At 41.7% G+C, this 27,708-nt stretch overlaps 27 non-coding genes across 27 annotated transcripts; all 27 read left to right on the forward strand.

Moving 5' to 3' along the window:
* The first annotated feature begins 1,083 nt into the window (after positions 1-1,083).
* On the forward strand, positions 1,084-1,166 carry trnal-cag (transfer RNA leucine (anticodon CAG)). The gene has a single exon. It is a non-coding gene; the product is annotated as a tRNA-Leu (tRNA).
* Positions 1,167-1,869: 703 nt separating this feature from the next.
* trnal-cag (transfer RNA leucine (anticodon CAG)) lies at positions 1,870-1,952 on the forward strand. The gene has a single exon. It is a non-coding gene; the product is annotated as a tRNA-Leu (tRNA).
* Positions 1,953-2,273: 321 nt separating this feature from the next.
* Positions 2,274-2,356, forward strand: trnal-cag (transfer RNA leucine (anticodon CAG)). The gene has a single exon. It is a non-coding gene; the product is annotated as a tRNA-Leu (tRNA).
* A 1,509-nt stretch (positions 2,357-3,865) lies between these two features.
* trnal-cag (transfer RNA leucine (anticodon CAG)) lies at positions 3,866-3,948 on the forward strand. Its single transcript has one exon. It is a non-coding gene; the product is annotated as a tRNA-Leu (tRNA).
* Positions 3,949-5,076: 1,128 nt separating this feature from the next.
* trnal-cag (transfer RNA leucine (anticodon CAG)) lies at positions 5,077-5,159 on the forward strand. The gene has a single exon. It is a non-coding gene; the product is annotated as a tRNA-Leu (tRNA).
* A 703-nt stretch (positions 5,160-5,862) lies between these two features.
* Positions 5,863-5,945, forward strand: trnal-cag (transfer RNA leucine (anticodon CAG)). The gene has a single exon. It is a non-coding gene; the product is annotated as a tRNA-Leu (tRNA).
* Positions 5,946-6,648: 703 nt separating this feature from the next.
* On the forward strand, positions 6,649-6,731 carry trnal-cag (transfer RNA leucine (anticodon CAG)). The gene has a single exon. It is a non-coding gene; the product is annotated as a tRNA-Leu (tRNA).
* A 1,509-nt stretch (positions 6,732-8,240) lies between these two features.
* trnal-cag (transfer RNA leucine (anticodon CAG)) lies at positions 8,241-8,323 on the forward strand. The gene has a single exon. It is a non-coding gene; the product is annotated as a tRNA-Leu (tRNA).
* Positions 8,324-9,451: 1,128 nt separating this feature from the next.
* Positions 9,452-9,534, forward strand: trnal-cag (transfer RNA leucine (anticodon CAG)). Its single transcript has one exon. It is a non-coding gene; the product is annotated as a tRNA-Leu (tRNA).
* Positions 9,535-10,237: 703 nt separating this feature from the next.
* Positions 10,238-10,320, forward strand: trnal-cag (transfer RNA leucine (anticodon CAG)). The gene has a single exon. It is a non-coding gene; the product is annotated as a tRNA-Leu (tRNA).
* Positions 10,321-10,641: 321 nt separating this feature from the next.
* Positions 10,642-10,724, forward strand: trnal-cag (transfer RNA leucine (anticodon CAG)). The gene has a single exon. It is a non-coding gene; the product is annotated as a tRNA-Leu (tRNA).
* Positions 10,725-12,233: 1,509 nt separating this feature from the next.
* Positions 12,234-12,316, forward strand: trnal-cag (transfer RNA leucine (anticodon CAG)). The gene has a single exon. It is a non-coding gene; the product is annotated as a tRNA-Leu (tRNA).
* Positions 12,317-13,444: 1,128 nt separating this feature from the next.
* Positions 13,445-13,527, forward strand: trnal-cag (transfer RNA leucine (anticodon CAG)). The gene has a single exon. It is a non-coding gene; the product is annotated as a tRNA-Leu (tRNA).
* Positions 13,528-14,230: 703 nt separating this feature from the next.
* Positions 14,231-14,313, forward strand: trnal-cag (transfer RNA leucine (anticodon CAG)). Its single transcript has one exon. It is a non-coding gene; the product is annotated as a tRNA-Leu (tRNA).
* Positions 14,314-15,016: 703 nt separating this feature from the next.
* Positions 15,017-15,099, forward strand: trnal-cag (transfer RNA leucine (anticodon CAG)). Its single transcript has one exon. It is a non-coding gene; the product is annotated as a tRNA-Leu (tRNA).
* Positions 15,100-15,420: 321 nt separating this feature from the next.
* trnal-cag (transfer RNA leucine (anticodon CAG)) lies at positions 15,421-15,503 on the forward strand. The gene has a single exon. It is a non-coding gene; the product is annotated as a tRNA-Leu (tRNA).
* A 1,105-nt stretch (positions 15,504-16,608) lies between these two features.
* Positions 16,609-16,691, forward strand: trnal-cag (transfer RNA leucine (anticodon CAG)). The gene has a single exon. It is a non-coding gene; the product is annotated as a tRNA-Leu (tRNA).
* A 1,128-nt stretch (positions 16,692-17,819) lies between these two features.
* trnal-cag (transfer RNA leucine (anticodon CAG)) lies at positions 17,820-17,902 on the forward strand. The gene has a single exon. It is a non-coding gene; the product is annotated as a tRNA-Leu (tRNA).
* A 703-nt stretch (positions 17,903-18,605) lies between these two features.
* On the forward strand, positions 18,606-18,688 carry trnal-cag (transfer RNA leucine (anticodon CAG)). Its single transcript has one exon. It is a non-coding gene; the product is annotated as a tRNA-Leu (tRNA).
* A 321-nt stretch (positions 18,689-19,009) lies between these two features.
* Positions 19,010-19,092, forward strand: trnal-cag (transfer RNA leucine (anticodon CAG)). The gene has a single exon. It is a non-coding gene; the product is annotated as a tRNA-Leu (tRNA).
* Positions 19,093-20,198: 1,106 nt separating this feature from the next.
* trnal-cag (transfer RNA leucine (anticodon CAG)) lies at positions 20,199-20,281 on the forward strand. Its single transcript has one exon. It is a non-coding gene; the product is annotated as a tRNA-Leu (tRNA).
* Positions 20,282-21,812: 1,531 nt separating this feature from the next.
* On the forward strand, positions 21,813-21,895 carry trnal-cag (transfer RNA leucine (anticodon CAG)). The gene has a single exon. It is a non-coding gene; the product is annotated as a tRNA-Leu (tRNA).
* Positions 21,896-22,598: 703 nt separating this feature from the next.
* Positions 22,599-22,681, forward strand: trnal-cag (transfer RNA leucine (anticodon CAG)). The gene has a single exon. It is a non-coding gene; the product is annotated as a tRNA-Leu (tRNA).
* Positions 22,682-23,002: 321 nt separating this feature from the next.
* On the forward strand, positions 23,003-23,085 carry trnal-cag (transfer RNA leucine (anticodon CAG)). Its single transcript has one exon. It is a non-coding gene; the product is annotated as a tRNA-Leu (tRNA).
* A 2,318-nt stretch (positions 23,086-25,403) lies between these two features.
* trnal-cag (transfer RNA leucine (anticodon CAG)) lies at positions 25,404-25,486 on the forward strand. The gene has a single exon. It is a non-coding gene; the product is annotated as a tRNA-Leu (tRNA).
* Positions 25,487-25,807: 321 nt separating this feature from the next.
* trnal-cag (transfer RNA leucine (anticodon CAG)) lies at positions 25,808-25,890 on the forward strand. The gene has a single exon. It is a non-coding gene; the product is annotated as a tRNA-Leu (tRNA).
* A 1,105-nt stretch (positions 25,891-26,995) lies between these two features.
* Positions 26,996-27,078, forward strand: trnal-cag (transfer RNA leucine (anticodon CAG)). Its single transcript has one exon. It is a non-coding gene; the product is annotated as a tRNA-Leu (tRNA).
* Positions 27,079-27,708: the final 630 nt, after the last annotated feature.

Below are 27,708 nucleotides of genomic sequence, written 5' to 3' on the forward strand. Positions count from 1 at the left end.
TAAAGGCCACAATACTTTGCTGTGATCTTCTAAAGTCCTAATAGTCCCATCGCTAGAGTATTGGTATAAAGATGGCATTAATGTTACAAAGTAACATGCTAGAGGCGTGCACTTGCATGAATGGTAGCTGCACTGCTTCAAGGTAAGATGCTGCAATGCGGCGTCTAGACAATATTCTATGTAAGAATATACTAACAAAGGGTAAAGCAATGACATATGCAGTGTACGAAATCCAGATACTTTTTGTAATTTTCACTACTTACAGAGGTTTCCAGTCAGGAAGGCCAAGCAGTCTAAGGCGCTGCGTTCAGGTCGCAGTCTCCAATGGACGTGTGCGTTGGAATCCAACTTCTAACACAGATTGATGTGGTTCACTTGCTCGCTAGCCTTTAAAGTGATTAGGTAAAGGCCACAATACTTTGCTGTGATCTTCTAAAGTCCTAATAGTCCCATCGCTAGAGTATTGGTATAAAGATGGCATTAAAGTTACAAAGTAACATGCTAGAGGCTTTCACTTACATGAATGCTAGCTGCACTGCTTCAAGGTAAGATGCTGCAATGCGGCGTCTAGACACAATATTCTATGTAAGCATATAATAACAAAGGGTAAAGCAATGACATATGCAGTGTACGAAATCAAGATGCTTTTATAATTTTCACTACTTACGGCATTTTCCAGTCAGGAAGGCCAAGCAGTCTAAGGCGCTGCGTTCAGGTCGCAGTCTGCAATGGACGTGTGCGTTGGAATCCAACTTCTAACACAGATTGATGTGGTTCACTTGCTCGCTAGCCTTTAAAGTGATTAGGTAAAGGCCACAATACTTTGCTGTGATCTTCTAAAGTCCTAATAGTCCCATCGCTAGAGTATTGGTATAAAGATGGCATTAATGTTACAAAGTAACATGCTAGAGGCTTTAACTTACATGAATGGTAGCTGCACTGCTTCAAGGTAAGATGCTGCAATGCGGCGTCTAGACACAATATTCTATGTAAGAATATACTAACAAAGGGTAAAGCAATGACATATGCAGTGTACGAAATCCAGATACTTTTTGTAATTTTCACTACTTACAGCATTTTCAAGTCAGGATGGCCGAGCGGTCTAAGGCGCTGCGTTCAGGTCGCAGTCTCCATTGGAGGCGTGGGTTGGAATCCCACTTCTGACAGGATAGATTTGGTTCACTTGCTCGGTTGCCTGTATTGAGATTAGGTAAAGGCAACAATGCTGTGCTGTGATTCTGTAAAGTATCAATAGTCCCGTCGCTAGAGTATAGGTATAAAGATGGCATTAATGTTACCAATTAAATGAATGGTAGCTGCACTGCTTTAAGGTAAGATGCTGCAATGCGGCGTCTAGACACAATATTCTATGTAAGCATATAATAACAAAGGGTAAAGCAATGACATATGCAGTGTACGAAATCAAGATACTTTTATAATTTTCACTACTTACAGAGGTTTCCAGTCAGGAAGGCCAAGCAGTCTAAGGCGCTGCGTTCAGGTCGCAGTCTCCAATGGACGTGTGCGTTGGAATCCAACTTCTAACACGGATTGATGTGGTTCACTTGCTCGCTAGCCTGTAAAGTGATGAGGTAAAGGCCACAATACTTTGCTGTGATTTTCTAAAGTCCTAATAGTCCCATCGCTAGAGTATTGGTATAAAGATGGCATTAATGTTACAAAGTAACATGCTAGAGGCTTTAACTTACATGAATGGTAGCTGCACTGCTTCAAGGTAAGATGCTGCAATGCGGCGTCTAGACACAATATTCTATGTAAGAATATACTAACAAAGGGTAAAGCAATGACATATGCAGTGTACGAAATCCAGATACTTTTTGTAATTTTCACTACTTACAGCATTTTCAAGTCAGGATGGCCGAGCGGTCTAAGGCGCTGCGTTCAGGTCGCAGTCTCCATTGGAGGCGTGGGTTCGAATCCCACTTCTGACAGGATAGATTTGGTTCACTTGCTCGGTTGCCTGTATTGAGATGAGGTAAAGGCCACAATACTTTCCTGTGATTTTCTAAAGTCCTAATAGTCCCATCGCTAGAGTATTGGTATAAAGATGGCATTAAAGTTACAAAGTAACATGCTAGAGGCTTTCACTTGCATGAATGGTAGCTGCACTGCTTCAAGGTAAGATGCTGCAATGCGGCGTCTAGACACAATATTCTATGTAAGAATATACTAACAAAGGGTAAAGCAATGACATATGCAGTGTACGAAATCCAGATACTTTTTGTATTTTTCACTACTTACAGCATTTTCAAGTCAGGATGGCCGAGCGGTCTAAGGCGCTGCGTTCAGGTCGCAGTCTCCATTGGAGACGTGGTTTCGAATCCCACTTCTGACAGGATAGATTTGGTTCACTTGCTCGGCTGCCTGTATTGAGATTAGGTAAAGGCAACAATGCTGTAATGTGATTTTGTAAAGTATCAATAGTCCCGTCGCTAGAGTATAGGTATAAAGATGGCATTAATGTTACCAATTAAATGAATGGTAGCTGCACTGCTTTAAGGTAAGATGCTGCAATGCGGCGTCTAGACACAATATTCTATGTAAGCATATAATAACAAAGGGTAAAGCAATGACATATGCAGTGTACGAAATCAAGATACTTTTATAATTTTCACTACTTACAGAGGTTTCCAGTCAGGAAGGCCAAGCAGTCTAAGGTGCTGCGTTCAGGTCGCAGTCTCCAATGGACGTGTGCGTTGGAATCCAACTTCTAACACGGATTGATGTGGTTCACTTGCTCGCTAGCCTGTAAAGTGATTAGGTAAAGGCCACAATACTTTGCTGTGATCTTCTAAAGTCCTAATAGTCCCATCGCTAGAGTATTGGTATAAAGATGGCATTAATGTTACAAAGTAACATGCTAGAGGCGTGCACTTGCATGAATGGTAGCTGCACTGCTTCAAGGTAAGATGCTGCAATGCGGCGTCTAGACAATATTCTATGTAAGAATATACTAACAAAGGGTAAAGCAATGACATATGCAGTGTACGAAATCCAGATACTTTTTGTAATTTTCACTACTTACAGAGGTTTCCAGTCAGGAAGGCCAAGCAGTCTAAGGCGCTGCGTTCAGGTCGCAGTCTCCAATGGACGTGTGCGTTGGAATCCAACTTCTAACACAGATTGATGTGGTTCACTTGCTCGCTAGCCTTTAAAGTGATTAGGTAAAGGCCACAATACTTTGCTGTGATCTTCTAAAGTCCTAATAGTCCCATCGCTAGAGTATTGGTATAAAGATGGCATTAAAGTTACAAAGTAACATGCTAGAGGCTTTCACTTACATGAATGCTAGCTGCACTGCTTCAAGGTAAGATGCTGCAATGCGGCGTCTAGACACAATATTCTATGTAAGCATATAATAACAAAGGGTAAAGCAATGACATATGCAGTGTACGAAATCAAGATACTTTTATAATTTTCACTACTTACAGAGGTTTCCAGTCAGGAAGGCCAAGCAGTCTAAGGCGCTGCGTTCAGGTCGCAGTCTCCAATGGACGTGTGCGTTGGAATCCAACTTCTAACACGGATTGATGTGGTTCACTTGCTCGCTAGCCTGTAAAGTGATTAGGTAAAGGCCACAATACTTTGCTGTGATTTTCTAAAGTCCTAATAGTCCCATCGCTAGAGTATTGGTATAAAGATGGCATTAATGTTACAAAGTAACATGCTAGAGGCTTTCACTTACATGAATGCTAGCTGCACTGCTTCAAGGTAAGATGCTGCAATGCGGCGTCTAGACACAATATTCTATGTAAGCATATAATAACAAAGGGTAAAGCAATGACATATGCAGTGTACGAAATCAAGATACTTTTATAATTTTCACTACTTACGGCATCTTCAAGTCAGGATGGCCGAGCGGTCTAAGGCGTTGCGTTCAGGTCGCAGTCTCCATTGGAGGCGTGGGTTCGAATCGCACTTCTGACAGGATAGATTTGGTTCACTTGCTCGGTTGCCTGTATTGAGATTAGGTAAAGGCCACAATACTTTGCTGTGATCTTCTAAAGTCCTAATAGTCCCATTGCTAGAGTATTGGTATAAAGATGGCATTAATGTTACAAAGTAACATGCTAGAGGCGTGCACTTGCATGAATGGTAGCTGCACTGCTTCAAGGTAAGATGCTGCAATGCGGCGTCTAGACAATATTCTATGTAAGAATATACTAACAAAGGGTAAAGCAATGACATACGCAGTGTACAAAATCCAGATACTTTTTGTAATTTTCACTACTTACAGAGGTTTCCAGTCAGGAAGGCCAAGCAGTCTAAGGCGCTGCGTTCAGGTCGCAGTCTCCAATGGACGTGTGCGTTGGAATCCAACTTCTAACACGGATTGATGTGGTTCACTTGCTCGCTAGCCTGTAAAGTGATTAGGTAAAGGCCACAATACTTTGCTGTGATTTTCTAAAGTCCTAATAGTCCCATCGCTAGAGTATTGGTATAAAGATGGCATTAATGTTACAAAGTAACATGCTAGAGGCTTTCACTTACATGAATGCTAGCTGCACTGCTTCAAGGTAAGATGCTGCAATGCGGCGTCTAGACACAATATTCTATGTAAGCATATAATAACAAAGGGTAAAGCAATGACATATGCAGTGTACGAAATCAAGATACTTTTATAATTTTCACTACTTACGGCATTTTCCAGTCAGGAAGGCCAAGCAGTCTAAGGCGCTGCGTTCAGGTCGCAGTCTCCAATGGACGTGTGCGTTGGAATCCAACTTCTAACACAGATTGATGTGGTTCACTTGCTCGCTAGCCTTTAAAGTGATTAGGTAAAGGCCACAATACTTTGCTGTGATCTTCTAAAGTCCTAATAGTCCCATCGCTAGAGTATTGGTATAAAGATGGCATTAATGTTACAAAGTAACATGCTAGAGGCTTTAACTTACATGAATGGTAGCTGCACTGCTTCAAGGTAAGATGCTGCAATGCGGCGTCTAGACACAATATTCTATGTAAGAATATACTAACAAAGGGTAAAGCAATGACATATGCAGTGTACGAAATCCAGATACTTTTTGTATTTTTCACTACTTACAGCATTTTCAAGTCAGGATGGCCGAGCGGTCTAAGGCGCTGCGTTCAGGTCGCAGTCTCCATTGGAGGCGTGGGTTGGAATCCCACTTCTGACAGGATAGATTTGGTTCACTTGCTCGGTTGCCTGTATTGAGATTAGGTAAAGGCAACAATGCTGTGCTGTGATTCTGTAAAGTATCAATAGTCCCGTCGCTAGAGTATAGGTATAAAGATGGCATTAATGTTACCAATTAAATGAATGGTAGCTGCACTGCTTTAAGGTAAGATGCTGCAATGCGGCGTCTAGACACAATATTCTATGTAAGCATATAATAACAAAGGGTAAAGCAATGACATATGCAGTGTACGAAATCAAGATACTTTTATAATTTTCACTACTTACAGAGGTTTCCAGTCAGGAAGGCCAAGCAGTCTAAGGCGCTGCGTTCAGGTCGCAGTCTCCAATGGACGTGTGCGTTGGAATCCAACTTCTAACACGGATTGATGTGGTTCACTTGCTCGCTAGCCTGTAAAGTGATGAGGTAAAGGCCACAATACTTTGCTGTGATTTTCTAAAGTCCTAATAGTCCCATCGCTAGAGTATTGGTATAAAGATGGCATTAATGTTACAAAGTAACATGCTAGAGGCTTTAACTTACATGAATGGTAGCTGCACTGCTTCAAGGTAAGATGCTGCAATGCGGCGTCTAGACACAATATTCTATGTAAGAATATACTAACAAAGGGTAAAGCAATGACATATGCAGTGTACGAAATCCAGATACTTTTTGTAATTTTCACTACTTACAGCATTTTCAAGTCAGGATGGCCGAGCGGTCTAAGGCGCTGCGTTCAGGTCGCAGTCTCCATTGGAGGCGTGGGTTCGAATCCCACTTCTGACAGGATAGATTTGGTTCACTTGCTCGGTTGCCTGTATTGAGATTAGGTAAAGGCAACAATGCTGTGCTGTGATTCTGTAAAGTATCAATAGTCCCGTCGCTAGAGTATAGGTATAAAGATGGCATTAATGTTACCAATTAAATGAATGGTAGCTGCACTGCTTTAAGGTAAGATGCTGCAATGCGGCGTCTAGACACAATATTCTATGTAAGCATATAATAACAAAGGGTAAAGCAATGACATATGCAGTGTACGAAATCAAGATACTTTTATAATTTTCACTACTTACAGAGGTTTCCAGTCAGGAAGGCCAAGCAGTCTAAGGCGCTGCGTTCAGGTCGCAGTCTCCAATGGACGTGTGCGTTGGAATCCAACTTCTAACACGGATTGATGTGGTTCACTTGCTCGCTAGCCTGTAAAGTGATGAGGTAAAGGCCACAATACTTTGCTGTGATTTTCTAAAGTCCTAATAGTCCCATCGCTAGAGTATTGGTATAAAGATGGCATTAATGTTACAAAGTAACATGCTAGAGGCTTTAACTTACATGAATGGTAGCTGCACTGCTTCAAGGTAAGATGCTGCAATGCGGCGTCTAGACACAATATTCTATGTAAGAATATACTAACAAAGGGTAAAGCAATGACATATGCAGTGTACGAAATCCAGATACTTTTTGTAATTTTCACTACTTACAGCATTTTCAAGTCAGGATGGCCGAGCGGTCTAAGGCGCTGCGTTCAGGTCGCAGTCTCCATTGGAGGCGTGGTTTCGAATCCCACTTCTGACAGGATAGATTTGGTTCACTTGCTCGGCTGCCTGTATTGAGATTAGGTAAAGGCAACAATGCTGTGCTGTGATTTTGTAAAGTATCAATAGTCCCGTCGCTAGAGTATAGGTATAAAGATGGCATTAATGTTACCAATTAAATGAATGGTAGCTGCACTGCTTTAAGGTAAGATGCTGCAATGCGGCGTCTAGACACAATATTCTATGTAAGCATATAATAACAAAGGGTAAAGCAATGACATATGCAGTGTACGAAATCAAGATACTTTTATAATTTTCACTACTTACAGAGGTTTCCAGTCAGGAAGGCCAAGCAGTCTAAGGCGCTGCGTTCAGGTCGCAGTCTCCAATGGACGTGTGCGTTGGAATCCAACTTCTAACACGGATTGATGTGGTTCACTTGCTCGCTAGCCTGTAAAGTGATTAGGTAAAGGCCACAATACTTTGCTGTGATCTTCTAAAGTCCTAATAGTCCCATCGCTAGAGTATTGGTATAAAGATGGCATTAATGTTACAAAGTAACATGCTAGAGGCGTGCACTTGCATGAATGGTAGCTGCACTGCTTCAAGGTAAGATGCTGCAATGCGGCGTCTAGACAATATTCTATGTAAGAATATACTAACAAAGGGTAAAGCAATGACATATGCAGTGTACGAAATCCAGATACTTTTTGTAATTTTCACTACTTACAGAGGTTTCCAGTCAGGAAGGCCAAGCAGTCTAAGGCGCTGCGTTCAGGTCGCAGTCTCCAATGGACGTGTGCGTTGGAATCCAACTTCTAACACAGATTGATGTGGTTCACTTGCTCGCTAGCCTTTAAAGTGATTAGGTAAAGGCCACAATACTTTGCTGTGATCTTCTAAAGTCCTAATAGTCCCATCGCTAGAGTATTGGTATAAAGATGGCATTAAAGTTACAAAGTAACATGCTAGAGGCTTTCACTTACATGAATGCTAGCTGCACTGCTTCAAGGTAAGATGCTGCAATGCGGCGTCTAGACACAATATTCTATGTAAGCATATAATAACAAAGGGTAAAGCAATGACATATGCAGTGTACGAAATCAAGATACTTTTATAATTTTCACTACTTACAGAGGTTTCCAGTCAGGAAGGCCAAGCAGTCTAAGGCGCTGCGTTCAGGTCGCAGTCTCCAATGGACGTGTGCGTTGGAATCCAACTTCTAACACGGATTGATGTGGTTCACTTGCTCGCTAGCCTGTAAAGTGATTAGGTAAAGGCCACAATACTTTGCTGTGATTTTCTAAAGTCCTAATAGTCCCATCGCTAGAGTATTGGTATAAAGATGGCATTAATGTTACAAAGTAACATGCTAGAGGCTTTCACTTACATGAATGCTAGCTGCACTGCTTCAAGGTAAGATGCTGCAATGCGGCGTCTAGACACAATATTCTATGTAAGCATATAATAACAAAGGGTAAAGCAATGACATATGCAGTGTACGAAATCAAGATACTTTTATAATTTTCACTACTTACGGCATCTTCAAGTCAGGATGGCCGAGCGGTCTAAGGCGTTGCGTTCAGGTCGCAGTCTCCATTGGAGGCGTGGGTTCGAATCGCACTTCTGACAGGATAGATTTGGTTCACTTGCTCGGTTGCCTGTATTGAGATTAGGTAAAGGCCACAATACTTTGCTGTGATCTTCTAAAGTCCTAATAGTCCCATTGCTAGAGTATTGGTATAAAGATGGCATTAATGTTACAAAGTAACATGCTAGAGGCGTGCACTTGCATGAATGGTAGCTGCACTGCTTCAAGGTAAGATGCTGCAATGCGGCGTCTAGACAATATTCTATGTAAGAATATACTAACAAAGGGTAAAGCAATGACATACGCAGTGTACAAAATCCAGATACTTTTTGTAATTTTCACTACTTACAGAGGTTTCCAGTCAGGAAGGCCAAGCAGTCTAAGGCGCTGCGTTCAGGTCGCAGTCTCCAATGGACGTGTGCGTTGGAATCCAACTTCTAACACGGATTGATGTGGTTCACTTGCTCGCTAGCCTGTAAAGTGATTAGGTAAAGGCCACAATACTTTGCTGTGATCTTCTAAAGTCCTAATAGTCCCATCGCTAGAGTATTGGTATAAAGATGGCATTAATGTTACAAAGTAACATTCTAGAGGCTTTCACTTACATGAATGCTAGCTGCACTGCTTCAAGGTAAGATGCTGCAATGCGGCGTCTAGACACAATATTCTATGTAAGCATATAATAACAAAGGGTAAAGCAATGACATATGCAGTGTACGAAATCAAGATACTTTTATAATTTTCACTACTTACGGCATTTTCCAGTCAGGAAGGCCAAGCAGTCTAAGGCGCTGCGTTCAGGTCGCAGTCTCCAATGGACGTGTGCGTTGGAATCCAACTTCTAACACAGATTGATGTGGTTCACTTGCTCGCTAGCCTTTAAAGTGATTAGGTAAAGGCCACAATACTTTGCTGTGATCTTCTAAAGTCCTAATAGTCCCATCGCTAGAGTATTGGTATAAAGATGGCATTAATGTTACAAAGTAACATGCTAGAGGCTTTAACTTACATGAATGGTAGCTGCACTGCTTCAAGGTAAGATGCTGCAATGCGGCGTCTAGACACAATATTCTATGTAAGAATATACTAACAAAGGGTAAAGCAATGACATATGCAGTGTACGAAATCCAGATACTTTTTGTAATTTTCACTACTTACAGCATTTTCAAGTCAGGATGGCCGAGCGGTCTAAGGCGCTGCGTTCAGGTCGCAGTCTCCATTGGAGGCGTGGGTTGGAATCCCACTTCTGACAGGATAGATTTGGTTCACTTGCTCGGTTGCCTGTATTGAGATTAGGTAAAGGCAACAATGCTGTGCTGTGATTCTGTAAAGTATCAATAGTCCCGTCGCTAGAGTATAGGTATAAAGATGGCATTAATGTTACCAATTAAATGAATGGTAGCTGCACTGCTTTAAGGTAAGATGCTGCAATGCGGCGTCTAGACACAATATTCTATGTAAGCATATAATAACAAAGGGTAAAGCAATGACATATGCAGTGTACGAAATCAAGATACTTTTATAATTTTCACTACTTACAGAGGTTTCCAGTCAGGAAGGCCAAGCAGTCTAAGGCGCTGCGTTCAGGTCGCAGTCTCCAATGGACGTGTGCGTTGGAATCCAACTTCTAACACGGATTGATGTGGTTCACTTGCTCGCTAGCCTGTAAAGTGATGAGGTAAAGGCCACAATACTTTGCTGTGATTTTCTAAAGTCCTAATAGTCCCATCGCTAGAGTATTGGTATAAAGATGGCATTAATGTTACAAAGTAACATGCTAGAGGCTTTAACTTACATGAATGGTAGCTGCACTGCTTCAAGGTAAGATGCTGCAATGCGGCGTCTAGACACAATATTCTATGTAAGAATATACTAACAAAGGGTAAAGCAATGACATATGCAGTGTACGAAATCCAGATACTTTTTGTAATTTTCACTACTTACAGCATTTTCAAGTCAGGATGGCCGAGCGGTCTAAGGCGCTGCGTTCAGGTCGCAGTCTCCATTGGAGGCGTGGGTTCGAATCCCACTTCTGACAGGATAGATTTGGTTCACTTGCTCGGTTGCCTGTATTGAGATGAGGTAAAGGCCACAATACTTTCCTGTGATTTTCTAAAGTCCTAATAGTCCCATCGCTAGAGTATTGGTATAAAGATGGCATTAAAGTTACAAAGTAACATGCTAGAGGCTTTCACTTGCATGAATGGTAGCTGCACTGCTTCAAGGTAAGATGCTGCAATGCGGCGTCTAGACACAATATTCTATGTAAGAATATACTAACAAAGGGTAAAGCAATGACATATGCAGTGTACGAAATCCAGATACTTTTTGTATTTTTCACTACTTACAGCATTTTCAAGTCAGGATGGCCGAGCGGTCTAAGGCGCTGCGTTCAGGTCGCAGTCTCCATTGGAGACGTGGTTTCGAATCCCACTTCTGACAGGATAGATTTGGTTCACTTGCTCGGCTGCCTGTATTGAGATTAGGTAAAGGCAACAATGCTGTAATGTGATTTTGTAAAGTATCAATAGTCCCGTCGCTAGAGTATAGGTATAAAGATGGCATTAATGTTACCAATTAAATGAATGGTAGCTGCACTGCTTTAAGGTAAGATGCTGCAATGCGGCGTCTAGACACAATATTCTATGTAAGCATATAATAACAAAGGGTAAAGCAATGACATATGCAGTGTACGAAATCAAGATACTTTTATAATTTTCACTACTTACAGAGGTTTCCAGTCAGGAAGGCCAAGCAGTCTAAGGTGCTGCGTTCAGGTCGCAGTCTCCAATGGACGTGTGCGTTGGAATCCAACTTCTAACACGGATTGATGTGGTTCACTTGCTCGCTAGCCTGTAAAGTGATTAGGTAAAGGCCACAATACTTTGCTGTGATCTTCTAAAGTCCTAATAGTCCCATCGCTAGAGTATTGGTATAAAGATGGCATTAATGTTACAAAGTAACATGCTAGAGGCGTGCACTTGCATGAATGGTAGCTGCACTGCTTCAAGGTAAGATGCTGCAATGCGGCGTCTAGACAATATTCTATGTAAGAATATACTAACAAAGGGTAAAGCAATGACATATGCAGTGTACGAAATCCAGATACTTTTTGTAATTTTCACTACTTACAGAGGTTTCCAGTCAGGAAGGCCAAGCAGTCTAAGGCGCTGCGTTCAGGTCGCAGTCTCCAATGGACGTGTGCGTTGGAATCCAACTTCTAACACAGATTGATGTGGTTCACTTGCTCGCTAGCCTTTAAAGTGATTAGGTAAAGGCCACAATACTTTGCTGTGATCTTCTAAAGTCCTAATAGTCCCATCGCTAGAGTATTGGTATAAAGATGGCATTAAAGTTACAAAGTAACATGCTAGAGGCTTTCACTTACATGAATGCTAGCTGCACTGCTTCAAGGTAAGATGCTGCAATGCGGCGTCTAGACACAATATTCTATGTAAGCATATAATAACAAAGGGTAAAGCAATGACATATGCAGTGTACGAAATCAAGATACTTTTATAATTTTCACTACTTACAGAGGTTTCCAGTCAGGAAGGCCAAGCAGTCTAAGGCGCTGCGTTCAGGTCGCAGTCTCCAATGGACGTGTGCGTTGGAATCCAACTTCTAACACGGATTGATGTGGTTCACTTGCTCGCTAGCCTGTAAAGTGATTAGGTAAAGGCCACAATACTTTGCTGTGATTTTCTAAAGTCCTAATAGTCCCATCGCTAGAGTATTGGTATAAAGATGGCATTAATGTTACAAAGTAACATGCTAGAGGCTTTCACTTACATGAATGCTAGCTGCACTGCTTCAAGGTAAGATGCTGCAATGCGGCGTCTAGACACAATATTCTATGTAAGCATATAATAACAAAGGGTAAAGCAATGACATATGCAGTGTACGAAATCAAGATACTTTTATAATTTTCACTACTTACGGCATCTTCAAGTCAGGATGGCCGAGCGGTCTAAGGCGTTGCGTTCAGGTCGCAGTCTCCATTGGAGGCGTGGGTTCGAATCGCACTTCTGACAGGATAGATTTGGTTCACTTGCTCGGTTGCCTGTATTGAGATTAGGTAAAGGCCACAATACTTTGCTGTGATCTTCTAAAGTCCTAATAGTCCCATTGCTAGAGTATTGGTATAAAGATGGCATTAATGTTACAAAGTAACATGCTAGAGGCGTGCACTTGCATGAATGGTAGCTGCACTGCTTCAAGGTAAGATGCTGCAATGCGGCGTCTAGACAATATTCTATGTAAGAATATACTAACAAAGGGTAAAGCAATGACATACGCAGTGTACAAAATCCAGATACTTTTTGTAATTTTCACTACTTACAGAGGTTTCCAGTCAGGAAGGCCAAGCAGTCTAAGGCGCTGCGTTCAGGTCGCAGTCTCCAATGGACGTGTGCGTTGGAATCCAACTTCTAACACGGATTGATGTGGTTCACTTGCTCGCTAGCCTGTAAAGTGATTAGGTAAAGGCCACAATACTTTGCTGTGATTTTCTAAAGTCCTAATAGTCCCATCGCTAGAGTATTGGTATAAAGATGGCATTAATGTTACAAAGTAACATGCTAGAGGCTTTCACTTACATGAATGCTAGCTGCACTGCTTCAAGGTAAGATGCTGCAATGCGGCGTCTAGACACAATATTCTATGTAAGCATATAATAACAAAGGGTAAAGCAATGACATATGCAGTGTACGAAATCAAGATACTTTTATAATTTTCACTACTTACGGCATTTTCCAGTCAGGAAGGCCAAGCAGTCTAAGGCGCTGCGTTCAGGTCGCAGTCTCCAATGGACGTGTGCGTTGGAATCCAACTTCTAACACAGATTGATGTGGTTCACTTGCTCGCTAGCCTTTAAAGTGATTAGGTAAAGGCCACAATACTTTGCTGTGATCTTCTAAAGTCCTAATAGTCCCATCGCTAGAGTATTGGTATAAAGATGGCATTAATGTTACAAAGTAACATGCTAGAGGCTTTAACTTACATGAATGGTAGCTGCACTGCTTCAAGGTAAGATGCTGCAATGCGGCGTCTAGACACAATATTCTATGTAAGAATATACTAACAAAGGGTAAAGCAATGACATATGCAGTGTACGAAATCCAGATACTTTTTGTATTTTTCACTACTTACAGCATTTTCAAGTCAGGATGGCCGAGCGGTCTAAGGCGCTGCGTTCAGGTCGCAGTCTCCATTGGAGGCGTGGGTTGGAATCCCACTTCTGACAGGATAGATTTGGTTCACTTGCTCGGTTGCCTGTATTGAGATTAGGTAAAGGCAACAATGCTGTGCTGTGATTCTGTAAAGTATCAATAGTCCCGTCGCTAGAGTATAGGTATAAAGATGGCATTAATGTTACCAATTAAATGAATGGTAGCTGCACTGCTTTAAGGTAAGATGCTGCAATGCGGCGTCTAGACACAATATTCTATGTAAGCATATAATAACAAAGGGTAAAGCAATGACATATGCAGTGTACGAAATCAAGATACTTTTATAATTTTCACTACTTACAGAGGTTTCCAGTCAGGAAGGCCAAGCAGTCTAAGGCGCTGCGTTCAGGTCGCAGTCTCCAATGGACGTGTGCGTTGGAATCCAACTTCTAACACGGATTGATGTGGTTCACTTGCTCGCTAGCCTGTAAAGTGATGAGGTAAAGGCCACAATACTTTGCTGTGATTTTCTAAAGTCCTAATAGTCCCATCGCTAGAGTATTGGTATAAAGATGGCATTAATGTTACAAAGTAACATGCTAGAGGCTTTAACTTACATGAATGGTAGCTGCACTGCTTCAAGGTAAGATGCTGCAATGCGGCGTCTAGACACAATATTCTATGTAAGAATATACTAACAAAGGGTAAAGCAATGACATATGCAGTGTACGAAATCCAGATACTTTTTGTAATTTTCACTACTTACAGCATTTTCAAGTCAGGATGGCCGAGCGGTCTAAGGCGCTGCGTTCAGGTCGCAGTCTCCATTGGAGGCGTGGGTTCGAATCCCACTTCTGACAGGATAGATTTGGTTCACTTGCTCGGTTGCCTGTATTGAGATTAGGTAAAGGCAACAATGCTGTGCTGTGATTCTGTAAAGTATCAATAGTCCCGTCGCTAGAGTATAGGTATAAAGATGGCATTAATGTTACCAATTAAATGAATGGTAGCTGCACTGCTTTAAGGTAAGATGCTGCAATGCGGCGTCTAGACACAATATTCTATGTAAGCATATAATAACAAAGGGTAAAGCAATGACATATGCAGTGTACGAAATCAAGATACTTTTATAATTTTCACTACTTACAGAGGTTTCCAGTCAGGAAGGCCAAGCAGTCTAAGGCGCTGCGTTCAGGTCGCAGTCTCCAATGGACGTGTGCGTTGGAATCCAACTTCTAACACGGATTGATGTGGTTCACTTGCTCGCTAGCCTGTAAAGTGATGAGGTAAAGGCCACAATACTTTGCTGTGATTTTCTAAAGTCCTAATAGTCCCATCGCTAGAGTATTGGTATAAAGATGGCATTAATGTTACAAAGTAACATGCTAGAGGCTTTAACTTACATGAATGGTAGCTGCACTGCTTCAAGGTAAGATGCTGCAATGCGGCGTCTAGACACAATATTCTATGTAAGAATATACTAACAAAGGGTAAAGCAATGACATATGCAGTGTACGAAATCCAGATACTTTTTGTAATTTTCACTACTTACAGCATTTTCAAGTCAGGATGGCCGAGCGGTCTAAGGCGCTGCGTTCAGGTCGCAGTCTCCATTGGAGGCGTGGGTTCGAATCCCACTTCTGACAGGATAGATTTGGTTCACTTGCTCGGTTGCCTGTATTGAGATGAGGTAAAGGCCACAATACTTTCCTGTGATTTTCTAAAGTCCTAATAGTCCCATCGCTAGAGTATTGGTATAAAGATGGCATTAAAGTTACAAAGTAACATGCTAGAGGCTTTCACTTGCATGAATGGTAGCTGCACTGCTTCAAGGTAAGATGCTGCAATGCGGCGTCTAGACACAATATTCTATGTAAGAATATACTAACAAAGGGTAAAGCAATGACATATGCAGTGTACGAAATCCAGATACTTCTTGTATTTTTTACTACTTACATCATTTTCAAGTCAGGATGGCCGAGCGGTCTAAGGCGCTGCGTTCAGGTCGCAGTCTCCATTGGAGGCGTGGTTTCGAATCCCACTTCTGACAGGGTAGATTTGGTTCACTTGCTCGGCTGCCTGTATTGAGATTAGGTAAAGGCAACAATGCTGTGCTGTGATTTTGTAAAGTATCAATAGTCCCGTCGCTAGAGTATAGGTATAAAGATGGCATTAATGTTACCAATTAAATGAATGGTAGCTGCACTGCTTTAAGGTAAGATGCTGCAATGCGGCGTCTAGACACAATATTCTATGTAAGCATATAATAACAAAGGGTAAAGCAATGACATATGCAGTGTACGAAATCAAGATACTTTTATAATTTTCACTACTTACAGAGGTTTCCAGTCAGGAAGGCCAAGCAGTCTAAGGCGCTGCGTTCAGGTCGCAGTCTCCAATGGACGTGTGCGTTGGAATCCAACTTCTAACACGGATTGATGTGGTTCACTTGCTCGCTAGCCTGTAAAGTGATTAGGTAAAGGCCACAATACTTTGCTGTGATCTTCTAAAGTCCTAATAGTCCCATCGCTAGAGTATTGGTATAAAGATGGCATTAATGTTACAAAGTAACATGCTAGAGGCGTGCACTTGCATGAATGGTAGCTGCACTGCTTCAAGGTAAGATGCTGCAATGCGGCGTCTAGACAATATTCTATGTAAGAATATACTAACAAAGGGTAAAACAATGACATATGCAGTGTACGAAATCCAGATACTTTTTGTAATTTTCACTACTTACAGAGGTTTCCAGTCAGGAAGGCCAAGCAGTCTAAGGCGCTGCGTTCAGGTCGCAGTCTCCAATGGACGTGTGCGTTGGAATCCAACTTCTAACACGGATTGATGTGGTTCACTTGCTCGCTAGCCTGTAAAGTGATTAGGTAAAGGCTACAATACTTTGCTGTGATTTTCTAAAGTCCTAATAGTCCCATCGCTAGAGTATTGGTATAAAGATGGCATTAATGTTACAAAGTAACATGCTAGAGGCTTTCACTTACATGAATGCTAGCTGCACTGCTTCAAGGTAAGATGCTGCAATGCGGCGTCTAGACACAATATTCTATGTAAGCATATAATAACAAAGGGTAAAGCAATGACATATGCAGTGTACGAAATCAAGATACTTTTATCATTTTCACTACTTACGGCATCTTCAAGTCAGGATGGCCGAGCGGTCTAAGGCGTTGCGTTCAGGTCGCAGTCTCCATTGGAGGCGTGGGTTCGAATCGCACTTCTGACAGGATAGATTTGGTTCACTTGCTCGGTTGCCTGTATTGAGATTAGGTAAAGGCCACAATACTTTGCTGTGATCTTCTAAAGTCCTAATAGTCCCATTGCTAGAGTATTGGTATAAAGATGGCATTAATGTTACAAAGTAACATGCTAGAGGCGTGCACTTGCATGAATGGTAGCTGCACTGCTTCAAGGTAAGATGCTGCAATGCGGCGTCTAGACAATATTCTATGTAAGAATATACTAACAAAGGGTAAAGCAATGACATACGCAGTGTACAAAATCCAGATACTTTTTGTAATTTTCACTACTTACAGAGGTTTCCAGTCAGGAAGGCCAAGCAGTCTAAGGCGCTGCGTTCAGGTCGCAGTCTCCAATGGACGTGTGCGTTGGAATCCAACTTCTAACACGGATTGATGTGGTTCACTTGCTCGCTAGCCTGTAAAGTGATTAGGTAAAGGCCACAATACTTTGCTGTGATCTTCTAAAGTCCTAATAGTCCCATCGCTAGAGTATTGGTATAAAGATGGCATTAATGTTACAAAGTAACATGCTAGAGGCTTTCACTTACATGAATGCTAGCTGCACTGCTTCAAGGTAAGATGCTGCAATGCGGCGTCTAGACACAATATTCTATGTAAGCATATAATAACAAAGGGTAAAGCAATGACATATGCAGTGTACGAAATCAAGATACTTTTATAATTTTCACTACTTACGGCATTTTCCAGTCAGGAAGGCCAAGCAGTCTAAGGCGCTGCGTTCAGGTCGCAGTCTCCAATGGACGTGTGCGTTGGAATCCAACTTCTAACACAGATTGATGTGGTTCACTTGCTCGCTAGCCTTTAAAGTGATTAGGTAAAGGCCACAATACTTTGCTGTGATCTTCTAAAGTCCTAATAGTCCCATCGCTAGAGTATTGGTATAAAGATGGCATTAATGTTACAAAGTAACATGCTAGAGGCTTTAACTTACATGAATGGTAGCTGCACTGCTTCAAGGTAAGATGCTGCAATGCGGCGTCTAGACACAATATTCTATGTAAGAATATACTAACAAAGGGTAAAGCAATGACATATGCAGTGTACGAAATCCAGATACTTTTTGTAATTTTCACTACTTACAGCATTTTCAAGTCAGGATGGCCGAGCGGTCTAAGGCGCTGCGTTCAGGTCGCAGTCTCCATTGGAGGCGTGGGTTGGAATCCCACTTCTGACAGGATAGATTTGGTTCACTTGCTCGGTTGCCTGTATTGAGATTAGGTAAAGGCAACAATGCTGTGCTGTGATTCTGTAAAGTATCAATAGTCCCGTCGCTAGAGTATAGGTATAAAGATGGCATTAATGTTACCAATTAAATGAATGGTAGCTGCACTGCTTTAAGGTAAGATGCTGCAATGCGGCGTCTAGACACAATATTCTATGTAAGCATATAATAACAAAGGGTAAAGCAATGACATATGCAGTGTACGAAATCAAGATACTTTTATAATTTTCACTACTTACAGAGGTTTCCAGTCAGGAAGGCCAAGCAGTCTAAGGCGCTGCGTTCAGGTCGCAGTCTCCAATGGACGTGTGCGTTGGAATCCAACTTCTAACACGGATTGATGTGGTTCACTTGCTCGCTAGCCTGTAAAGTGATGAGGTAAAGGCCACAATACTTTGCTGTGATTTTCTAAAGTCCTAATAGTCCCATCGCTAGAGTATTGGTATAAAGATGGCATTAATGTTACAAAGTAACATGCTAGAGGCTTTAACTTACATGAATGGTAGCTGCACTGCTTCAAGGTAAGATGCTGCAATGCGGCGTCTAGACACAATATTCTATGTAAGAATATACTAACAAAGGGTAAAGCAATGACATATGCAGTGTACGAAATCCAGATACTTTTTGTAATTTTCACTACTTACAGCATTTTCAAGTCAGGATGGCCGAGCGGTCTAAGGCGCTGCGTTCAGGTCGCAGTCTCCATTGGAGGCGTGGGTTCGAATCCCACTTCTGACAGGATAGATTTGGTTCACTTGCTCGGTTGCCTGTATTGAGATGAGGTAAAGGCCACAATACTTTCCTGTGATTTTCTAAAGTCCTAATAGTCCCATCGCTAGAGTATTGGTATAAAGATGGCATTAAAGTTACAAAGTAACATGCTAGAGGCTTTCACTTGCATGAATGGTAGCTGCACTGCTTCAAGGTAAGATGCTGCAATGCGGCGTCTAGACACAATATTCTATTTAAGAATATACTAACAAAGGGTAAAGCAATGACATATGCAGTGTACGAAATCCAGATACTTTTTGTATTTTTCACTACTTACAGCATTTTCAAGTCAGGATGGCCGAGCGGTCTAAGGCGCTGCGTTCAGGTCGCAGTCTCCATTGGAGACGTGGTTTCGAATCCCACTTCTGACAGGATAGATTTGGTTCACTTGCTCGGCTGCCTGTATTGAGATTAGGTAAAGGCAACAATGCTGTGCTGTGATTTTGTAAAGTATCAATAGTCCCGTCGCTAGAGTATAGGTATAAAGATGGCATTAATGTTACCAATTAAATGAATGGTAGCTGCACTGCTTTAAGGTAAGATGCTGCAATGCGGCGTCTAGACACAATATTCTATGTAAGCATATAATAACAAAGGGTAAAGCAATGACATATGCAGTGTACGAAATCAAGATACTTTTATAATTTTCACTACTTACAGAGGTTTCCAGTCAGGAAGGCCAAGCAGTCTAAGGCGCTGCGTTCAGGTCGCAGTCTCCAATGGACGTGTGCGTTGGAATCCAACTTCTAACACAGATTGATGTGGTTCACTTGCTCGCTAGCCTTTAAAGTGATTAGGTAAAGGCCACAATACTTTGCTGTGATCTTCTAAAGTCCTAATAGTCCCATCGCTAGAGTATTGGTATAAAGATGGCATTAAAGTTACAAAGTAACATGCTAGAGGCTTTCACTTACATGAATGCTAGCTGCACTGCTTCAAGGTAAGATGCTGCAATGCGGCGTCTAGACACAATATTCTATGTAAGCATATAATAACAAAGGGTAAAGCAATGACATATGCAGTGTACGAAATCAAGATACTTTTATAATTTTCACTACTTACAGAGGTTTCCAGTCAGGAAGGCCAAGCAGTCTAAGGCGCTGCGTTCAGGTCGCAGTCTCCAATGGACGTGTGCGTTGGAATCCAACTTCTAACACGGATTGATGTGGTTCACTTGCTCGCTAGCCTGTAAAGTGATTAGGTAAAGGCCACAATACTTTGCTGTGATTTTCTAAAGTCCTAATAGTCCCATCGCTAGAGTATTGGTATAAAGATGGCATTAATGTTACAAAGTAACATGCTAGAGGCTTTCACTTACATGAATGCTAGCTGCACTGCTTCAAGGTAAGATGCTGCAATGCGGCGTCTAGACACAATATTCTATGTAAGCATATAATAACAAAGGGTAAAGCAATGACATATGCAGTGTACGAAATCAAGATACTTTTATAATTTTCACTACTTACGGCATCTTCAAGTCAGGATGGCCGAGCGGTCTAAGGCGTTGCGTTCAGGTCGCAGTCTCCATTGGAGGCGTGGGTTCGAATCGCACTTCTGACAGGATAGATTTGGTTCACTTGCTCGGTTGCCTGTATTGAGATTAGGTAAAGGCCACAATACTTTGCTGTGATCTTCTAAAGTCCTAATAGTCCCATTGCTAGAGTATTGGTATAAAGATGGCATTAATGTTACAAAGTAACATGCTAGAGGCGTGCACTTGCATGAATGGTAGCTGCACTGCTTCAAGGTAAGATGCTGCAATGCGGCGTCTAGACAATATTCTATGTAAGAATATACTAACAAAGGGTAAAGCAATGACATATGCAGTGTACAAAATCCAGATACTTTTTGTAATTTTCACTACTTACAGAGGTTTCCAGTCAGGAAGGCCAAGCAGTCTAAGGCGCTGCGTTCAGGTCGCAGTCTCCAATGGACGTGTGCGTTGGAATCCAACTTCTAACACGGATTGATGTGGTTCACTTGCTCGCTAGCCTGTAAAGTGATTAGGTAAAGGCCACAATACTTTGCTGTGATCTTCTAAAGTCCTAATAGTCCCATCGCTAGAGTATTGGTATAAAGATGGCATTAATGTTACAAAGTAACATGCTAGAGGCGTGCACTTGCATGAATGGTAGCTGCACTGCTTCAAGGTAAGATGCTGCAATGCGGCGTCTAGACAATATTCTATGTAAGAATATACTAACAAAGGGTAAAGCAATGACATATGCAGTGTACGAAATCCAGATACTTTTTGTAATTTTCACTACTTACAGAGGTTTCCAGTCAGGAAGGCCAAGCAGTCTAAGGCGCTGCGTTCAGGTCGCAGTCTCCAATGGACGTGTGCGTTGGAATCCAACTTCTAACACAGATTGATGTGGTTCACTTGCTCGCTAGCCTTTAAAGTGATTAGGTAAAGGCCACAATACTTTGCTGTGATCTTCTAAAGTCCTAATAGTCCCATCGCTAGAGTATTGGTATAAAGATGGCATTAAAGTTACAAAGTAACATGCTAGAGGCTTTCACTTACATGAATGCTAGCTGCACTGCTTCAAGGTAAGATGCTGCAATGCGGCGTCTAGACACAATATTCTATGTAAGCATATAATAACAAAGGGTAAAGCAATGACATATGCAGTGTACGAAATCAAGATACTTTTATAATTTTCACTACTTACGGCATTTTCCAGTCAGGAAGGCCAAGCAGTCTAAGGCGCTGCGTTTAGGTCGCAGTCTCCAATGGACGTGTGCGTTGGAATCCAACTTCTAACACGGATTGATGTGGTTCACTTGCTCGCTAGCCTGTAAAGTGATGAGGTAAAGGCCACAATACTTTGCTGTGATTTTCTAAAGTCCTAATAGTCCCATCGCTAGAGTATTGGTATAAAGATGGCATTAATGTTACAAAGTAACATGCTAGAGGCTTTAACTTACATGAATGGTAGCTGCACTGCTTCAAGGTAAGATGCTGCAATGCGGCGTCTAGACACAATATTCTATGTAAGAATATACTAACAAAGGGTAAAGCAATGACATATGCAGTGTACGAAATCCAGATACTTTTTGTAATTTTCACTACTTACAGCATTTTCAAGTCAGGATGGCCGAGCGGTCTAAGGCGCTGCGTTCAGGTCGCAGTCTCCATTGGAGGCGTGGGTTGGAATCCCACTTCTGACAGGATAGATTTGGTTCACTTGCTCGGTTGCCTGTATTGAGATTAGGTAAAGGCAACAATGCTGTGCTGTGATTCTGTAAAGTATCAATAGTCCCGTCGCTAGAGTATAGGTATAAAGATGGCATTAATGTTACCAATTAAATGAATGGTAGCTGCACTGCTTTAAGGTAAGATGCTGCAATGCGGCGTCTAGACACAATATTCTATGTAAGCATATAATAACAAAGGGTAAAGCAATGACATATGCAGTGTACGAAATCAAGATACTTTTATAATTTTCACTACTTACAGAGGTTTCCAGTCAGGAAGGCCAAGCAGTCTAAGGCGCTGCGTTCAGGTCGCAGTCTCCAATGGACGTGTGCGTTGGAATCCAACTTCTAACACGGATTGATGTGGTTCACTTGCTCGCTAGCCTGTAAAGTGATGAGGTAAAGGCCACAATACTTTGCTGTGATTTTCTAAAGTCCTAATAGTCCCATCGCTAGAGTATTGGTATAAAGATGGCATTAATGTTACAAAGTAACATGCTAGAGGCTTTAACTTACATGAATGGTAGCTGCACTGCTTCAAGGTAAGATGCTGCAATGCGGCGTCTAGACACAATATTCTATGTAAGAATATACTAACAAAGGGTAAAGCAATGACATATGCAGTGTACGAAATCCAGATACTTTTTGTAATTTTCACTACTTACAGCATTTTCAAGTCAGGATGGCCGAGCGGTCTAAGGCGCTGCGTTCAGGTCGCAGTCTCCATTGGAGGCGTGGGTTCGAATCCCACTTCTGACAGGATAGATTTGGTTCACTTGCTCGGTTGCCTGTATTGAGATGAGGTAAAGGCCACAATACTTTCCTGTGATTTTCTAAAGTCCTAATAGTCCCATCGCTAGAGTATTGGTATAAAGATGGCATTAAAGTTACAAAGTAACATGCTAGAGGCTTTCACTTGCATGAATGGTAGCTGCACTGCTTCAAGGTAAGATGCTGCAATGCGGCGTCTAGACACAATATTCTATGTAAGAATATACTAACAAAGGGTAAAGCAATGACATATGCAGTGTACGAAATCCAGATACTTTTTGTATTTTTCACTACTTACATCATTTTCAAGTCAGGATGGCCGAGCGGTCTAAGGCGCTGCGTTCAGGTCGCAGTCTCCATTGGAGGCGTGGTTTCGAATCCCACTTCTGACAGGATAGATTTGGTTCACTTGCTCGGCTGCCTGTATTGAGATTAGGTAAAGGCAACAATGCTGTGCTGTGATTTTGTAAAGTATCAATAGTCCCGTCGCTAGAGTATAGGTATAAAGATGGCATTAATGTTACCAATTAAATGAATGGTAGCTGCACTGCTTTAAGGTAAGATGCTGCAATGCGGCGTCTAGACACAATATTCTATGTAAGCATATAATAACAAAGGGTAAAGCAATGACATATGCAGTGTACGAAATCAAGATACTTTTATAATTTTCACTACTTACAGAGGTTTCCAGTCAGGAAGGCCAAGCAGTCTAAGGCGCTGCGTTCAGGTCGCAGTCTCCAATGGACGTGTGCGTTGGAATCCAACTTCTAACACAGATTGATGTGGTTCACTTGCTCGCTAGCCTTTAAAGTGATTAGGTAAAGGCCACAATACTTTGCTGTGATTTTCTAAAGTCCTAATAGTCCCATCGCTAGAGTATTGGTATAAAGATGGCATTAATGTTACAAAGTAACATGCTAGAGGCTTTCACTTACATGAATGCTAGCTGCACTGCTTCAAGGTAAGATGCTGCAATGCGGCGTCTAGACACAATATTCTATGTAAGCATATAATAACAAAGGGTAAAGCAATGACATATGCAGTGTACGAAATCAAGATACTTTTATAATTTTCACTACTTACAGAGGTTTCCAGTCAGGAAGGCCAAGCAGTCTAAGGCGCTGCGTTCAGGTCGCAGTCTCCAATGGACGTGTGCGTTGGAATCCAACTTCTAACACAGATTGATGTGGTTCACTTGCTCGCTAGCCTTTAAAGTGATTAGGTAAAGGCCACAATACTTTGCTGTGATCTTCTAAAGTCCTAATAGTCCCATCGCTAGAGTATTGGTATAAAGATGGCATTAAAGTTACAAAGTAACATGCTAGAGGCTTTCACTTACATGAATGCTAGCTGCACTGCTTCAAGGTAAGATGCTGCAATGCGGCGTCTAGACACAATATTCTATGTAAGCATATAATAACAAAGGGTAAAGCAATGACATATGCAGTGTACGAAATCAAGATACTTTTATAATTTTCACTACTTACAGAGGTTTCCAGTCAGGAAGGCCAAGCAGTCTAAGGCGCTGCGTTCAGGTCGCAGTCTCCAATGGACGTGTGCGTTGGAATCCAACTTCTAACACGGATTGATGTGGTTCACTTGCTCGCTAGCCTGTAAAGTGATTAGGTAAAGGCCACAATACTTTGCTGTGATTTTCTAAAGTCCTAATAGTCCCATCGCTAGAGTATTGGTATAAAGATGGCATTAATGTTACAAAGTAACATGCTAGAGGCTTTCACTTACATGAATGCTAGCTGCACTGCTTCAAGGTAAGATGCTGCAATGCGGCGTCTAGACACAATATTCTATGTAAGCATATAATAACAAAGGGTAAAGCAATGACATATGCAGTGTACGAAATCAAGATACTTTTATAATTTTCACTACTTACAGAGGTTTCCAGTCAGGAAGGCCAAGCAGTCTAAGGCGCTGCGTTCAGGTCGCAGTCTCCAATGGACGTGTGCGTTGGAATCCAACTTCTAACACAGATTGATGTGGTTCACTTGCTCGCTAGCCTTTAAAGTGATTAGGTAAAGGCCACAATACTTTGCTGTGATCTTCTAAAGTCCTAATAGTCCCATCGCTAGAGTATTGGTATAAAGATGGCATTAAAGTTACAAAGTAACATGCTAGAGGCTTTCACTTACATGAATGCTAGCTGCACTGCTTCAAGGTAAGATGCTGCAATGCGGCGTCTAGACACAATATTCTATGTAAGCATATAATAACAAAGGGTAAAGCAATGACATATGCAGTGTACGAAATCAAGATACTTTTATAATTTTCACTACTTACAGAGGTTTCCAGTCAGGAAGGCCAAGCAGTCTAAGGCGCTGCGTTCAGGTCGCAGTCTCCAATGGACGTGTGCGTTGGAATCCAACTTCTAACACGGATTGATGTGGTTCACTTGCTCGCTAGCCTGTAAAGTGATTAGGTAAAGGCCACAATACTTTGCTGTGATTTTCTAAAGTCCTAATAGTCCCATCGCTAGAGTATTGGTATAAAGATGGCATTAATGTTACAAAGTAACATGCTAGAGGCTTTCACTTACATGAATGCTAGCTGCACTGCTTCAAGGTAAGATGCTGCAATGCGGCGTCTAGACACAATATTCTATGTAAGCATATAATAACAAAGGGTAAAGCAATGACATATGCAGTGTACGAAATCAAGATACTTTTATAATTTTCACTACTTACGGCATCTTCAAGTCAGGATGGCCGAGCGGTCTAAGGCGTTGCGTTCAGGTCGCAGTCTCCATTGGAGGCGTGGGTTCAAATCCCACTTCTGACAGGATAGATTTGGTTCACTTGCTCGGTTGCCTGTAATGAGATGAGGTAAAGGCCACAATACTTTCCTGTGATTTTCTAAAGTCCTAATAGTCCCATCGCTAGAGTATTGGTATAAAGATGGCATTAAAGTTACAAAGTAACATGCTAGAGGCTTTCACTTGCATGAATGGTAGCTGCACTGCTTCAAGGTAAGATGCTGCAATGCGGCGTCTAGACACAATATTCTATGTAAGAATATACTAACAAAGGGTAAAGCAATGACATATGCAGTGTACGAAATCCAGATACTTTTTGTATTTTTCACTACTTACAGCATTTTCAAGTCAGGATGGCCGAGCGGTCTAAGGCGCTGCGTTCAGGTCGCAGTCTCCATTGGAGACGTGGTTTCGAATCCCACTTCTGACAGGATAGATTTGGTTCACTTGCTCGGCTGCCTGTATTGAGATTAGGTAAAGGCAACAATGCTGTGCTGTGATTTTGTAAAGTATCAATAGTCCCGTCGCTAGAGTATAGGTATAAAGATGGCATTAATGTTACCAATTAAATGAATGGTAGCTGCACTGCTTTAAGGTAAGATGCTGCAATGCGGCGTCTAGACACAATATTCTATGTAAGCATATAATAACAAAGGGTAAAGCAATGACATATGCAGTGTACGAAATCAAGATACTTTTATAATTTTCACTACTTACAGAGGTTTCCAGTCAGGAAGGCCAAGCAGTCTAAGGCGCTGCGTTCAGGTCGCAGTCTCCAATGGACGTGTGCGTTGGAATCCAACTTCTAACACGGATTGATGTGGTTCACTTGCTCGCTAGCCTGTAAAGTGATTAGGTAAAGGCCACAATACTTTGCTGTGATCTTCTAAAGTCCTAATAGTCCCATCGCTAGAGTATTGGTATAAAGATGGCATTAATGTTACAAAGTAACATGCTAGAGGCGTGCACTTGCATGAATGGTAGCTGCACTGCTTCAAGGTAAGATGCTGCAATGCGGCGTCTAGACAATATTCTATGTAAGAATATACTAACAAAGGGTAAAGCAATGACATATGCAGTGTACGAAATCCAGATACTTTTTGTAATTTTCACTACTTACAGAGGTTTCCAGTCAGGAAGGCCAAGCAGTCTAAGGCGCTGCGTTCAGGTCGCAGTCTCCAATGGACGTGTGCGTTGGAATCCAACTTCTAACACGGATTGATGTGGTTCACTTGCTCGCTAGCCTGTAAAGTGATTAGGTAAAGGCCACAATACTTTGCTGTGATTTTCTAAAGTCCTAATAGTCCCATCGCTAGAGTATTGGTATAAAGATGGCATTAATGTTACAAAGTAACATGCTAGAGGCTTTCACTTACATGAATGCTAGCTGCACTGCTTCAAGGTAAGATGCTGCAATGCGGCGTCTAGACACAATATTCTATGTAAGCATATAATAACAAAGGGTAAAGCAATGACATATGCAGTGTACGAAATCAAGATACTTTTATAATTTTCACTACTTACGGCATCTTCAAGTCAGGATGGCCGAGCGGTCTAAGGCGTTGCGTTCAGGTCGCAGTCTCCATTGGAGGCGTGGGTTCGAATCGCACTTCTGACAGGATAGATTTGGTTCACTTGCTCGGTTGCCTGTATTGAGATTAGGTAAAGGCCACAATACTTTGCTGTGATCTTCTAAAGTCCTAATAGTCCCATTGCTAGAGTATTGGTATAAAGATGGCATTAATGTTACAAAGTAACATGCTAGAGGCGTGCACTTGCATGAATGGTAGCTGCACTGCTTCAAGGTAAGATGCTGCAATGCGGCGTCTAGACAATATTCTATGTAAGAATATACTAACAAAGGGTAAAGCAATGACATATGCAGTGTACAAAATCCAGATACTTTTTGTAATTTTCACTACTTACAGAGGTTTCCAGTCAGGAAGGCCAAGCAGTCTAAGGCGCTGCGTTCAGGTCGCAGTCTCCAATGGACGTGTGCGTTGGAATCCAACTTCTAACACGGATTGATGTGGTTCACTTGCTCGCTAGCCTGTAAAGTGATTAGGTAAAGGCCACAATACTTTGCTGTGATCTTCTAAAGTCCTAATAGTCCCATCGCTAGAGTATTGGTATAAAGATGGCATTAATGTTACAAAGTAACATGCTAGAGGCGTGCACTTGCATGAATGGTAGCTGCACTGCTTCAAGGTAAGATGCTGCAATGCGGCGTCTAGACAATATTCTATGT

The sequence above is a fragment of the Gasterosteus aculeatus genome, chromosome 13, assembly GCF_964276395.1.
Source record: "Gasterosteus aculeatus chromosome 13, fGasAcu3.hap1.1, whole genome shotgun sequence".
NCBI lineage: Eukaryota > Metazoa > Chordata > Actinopteri > Perciformes > Gasterosteidae > Gasterosteus > Gasterosteus aculeatus.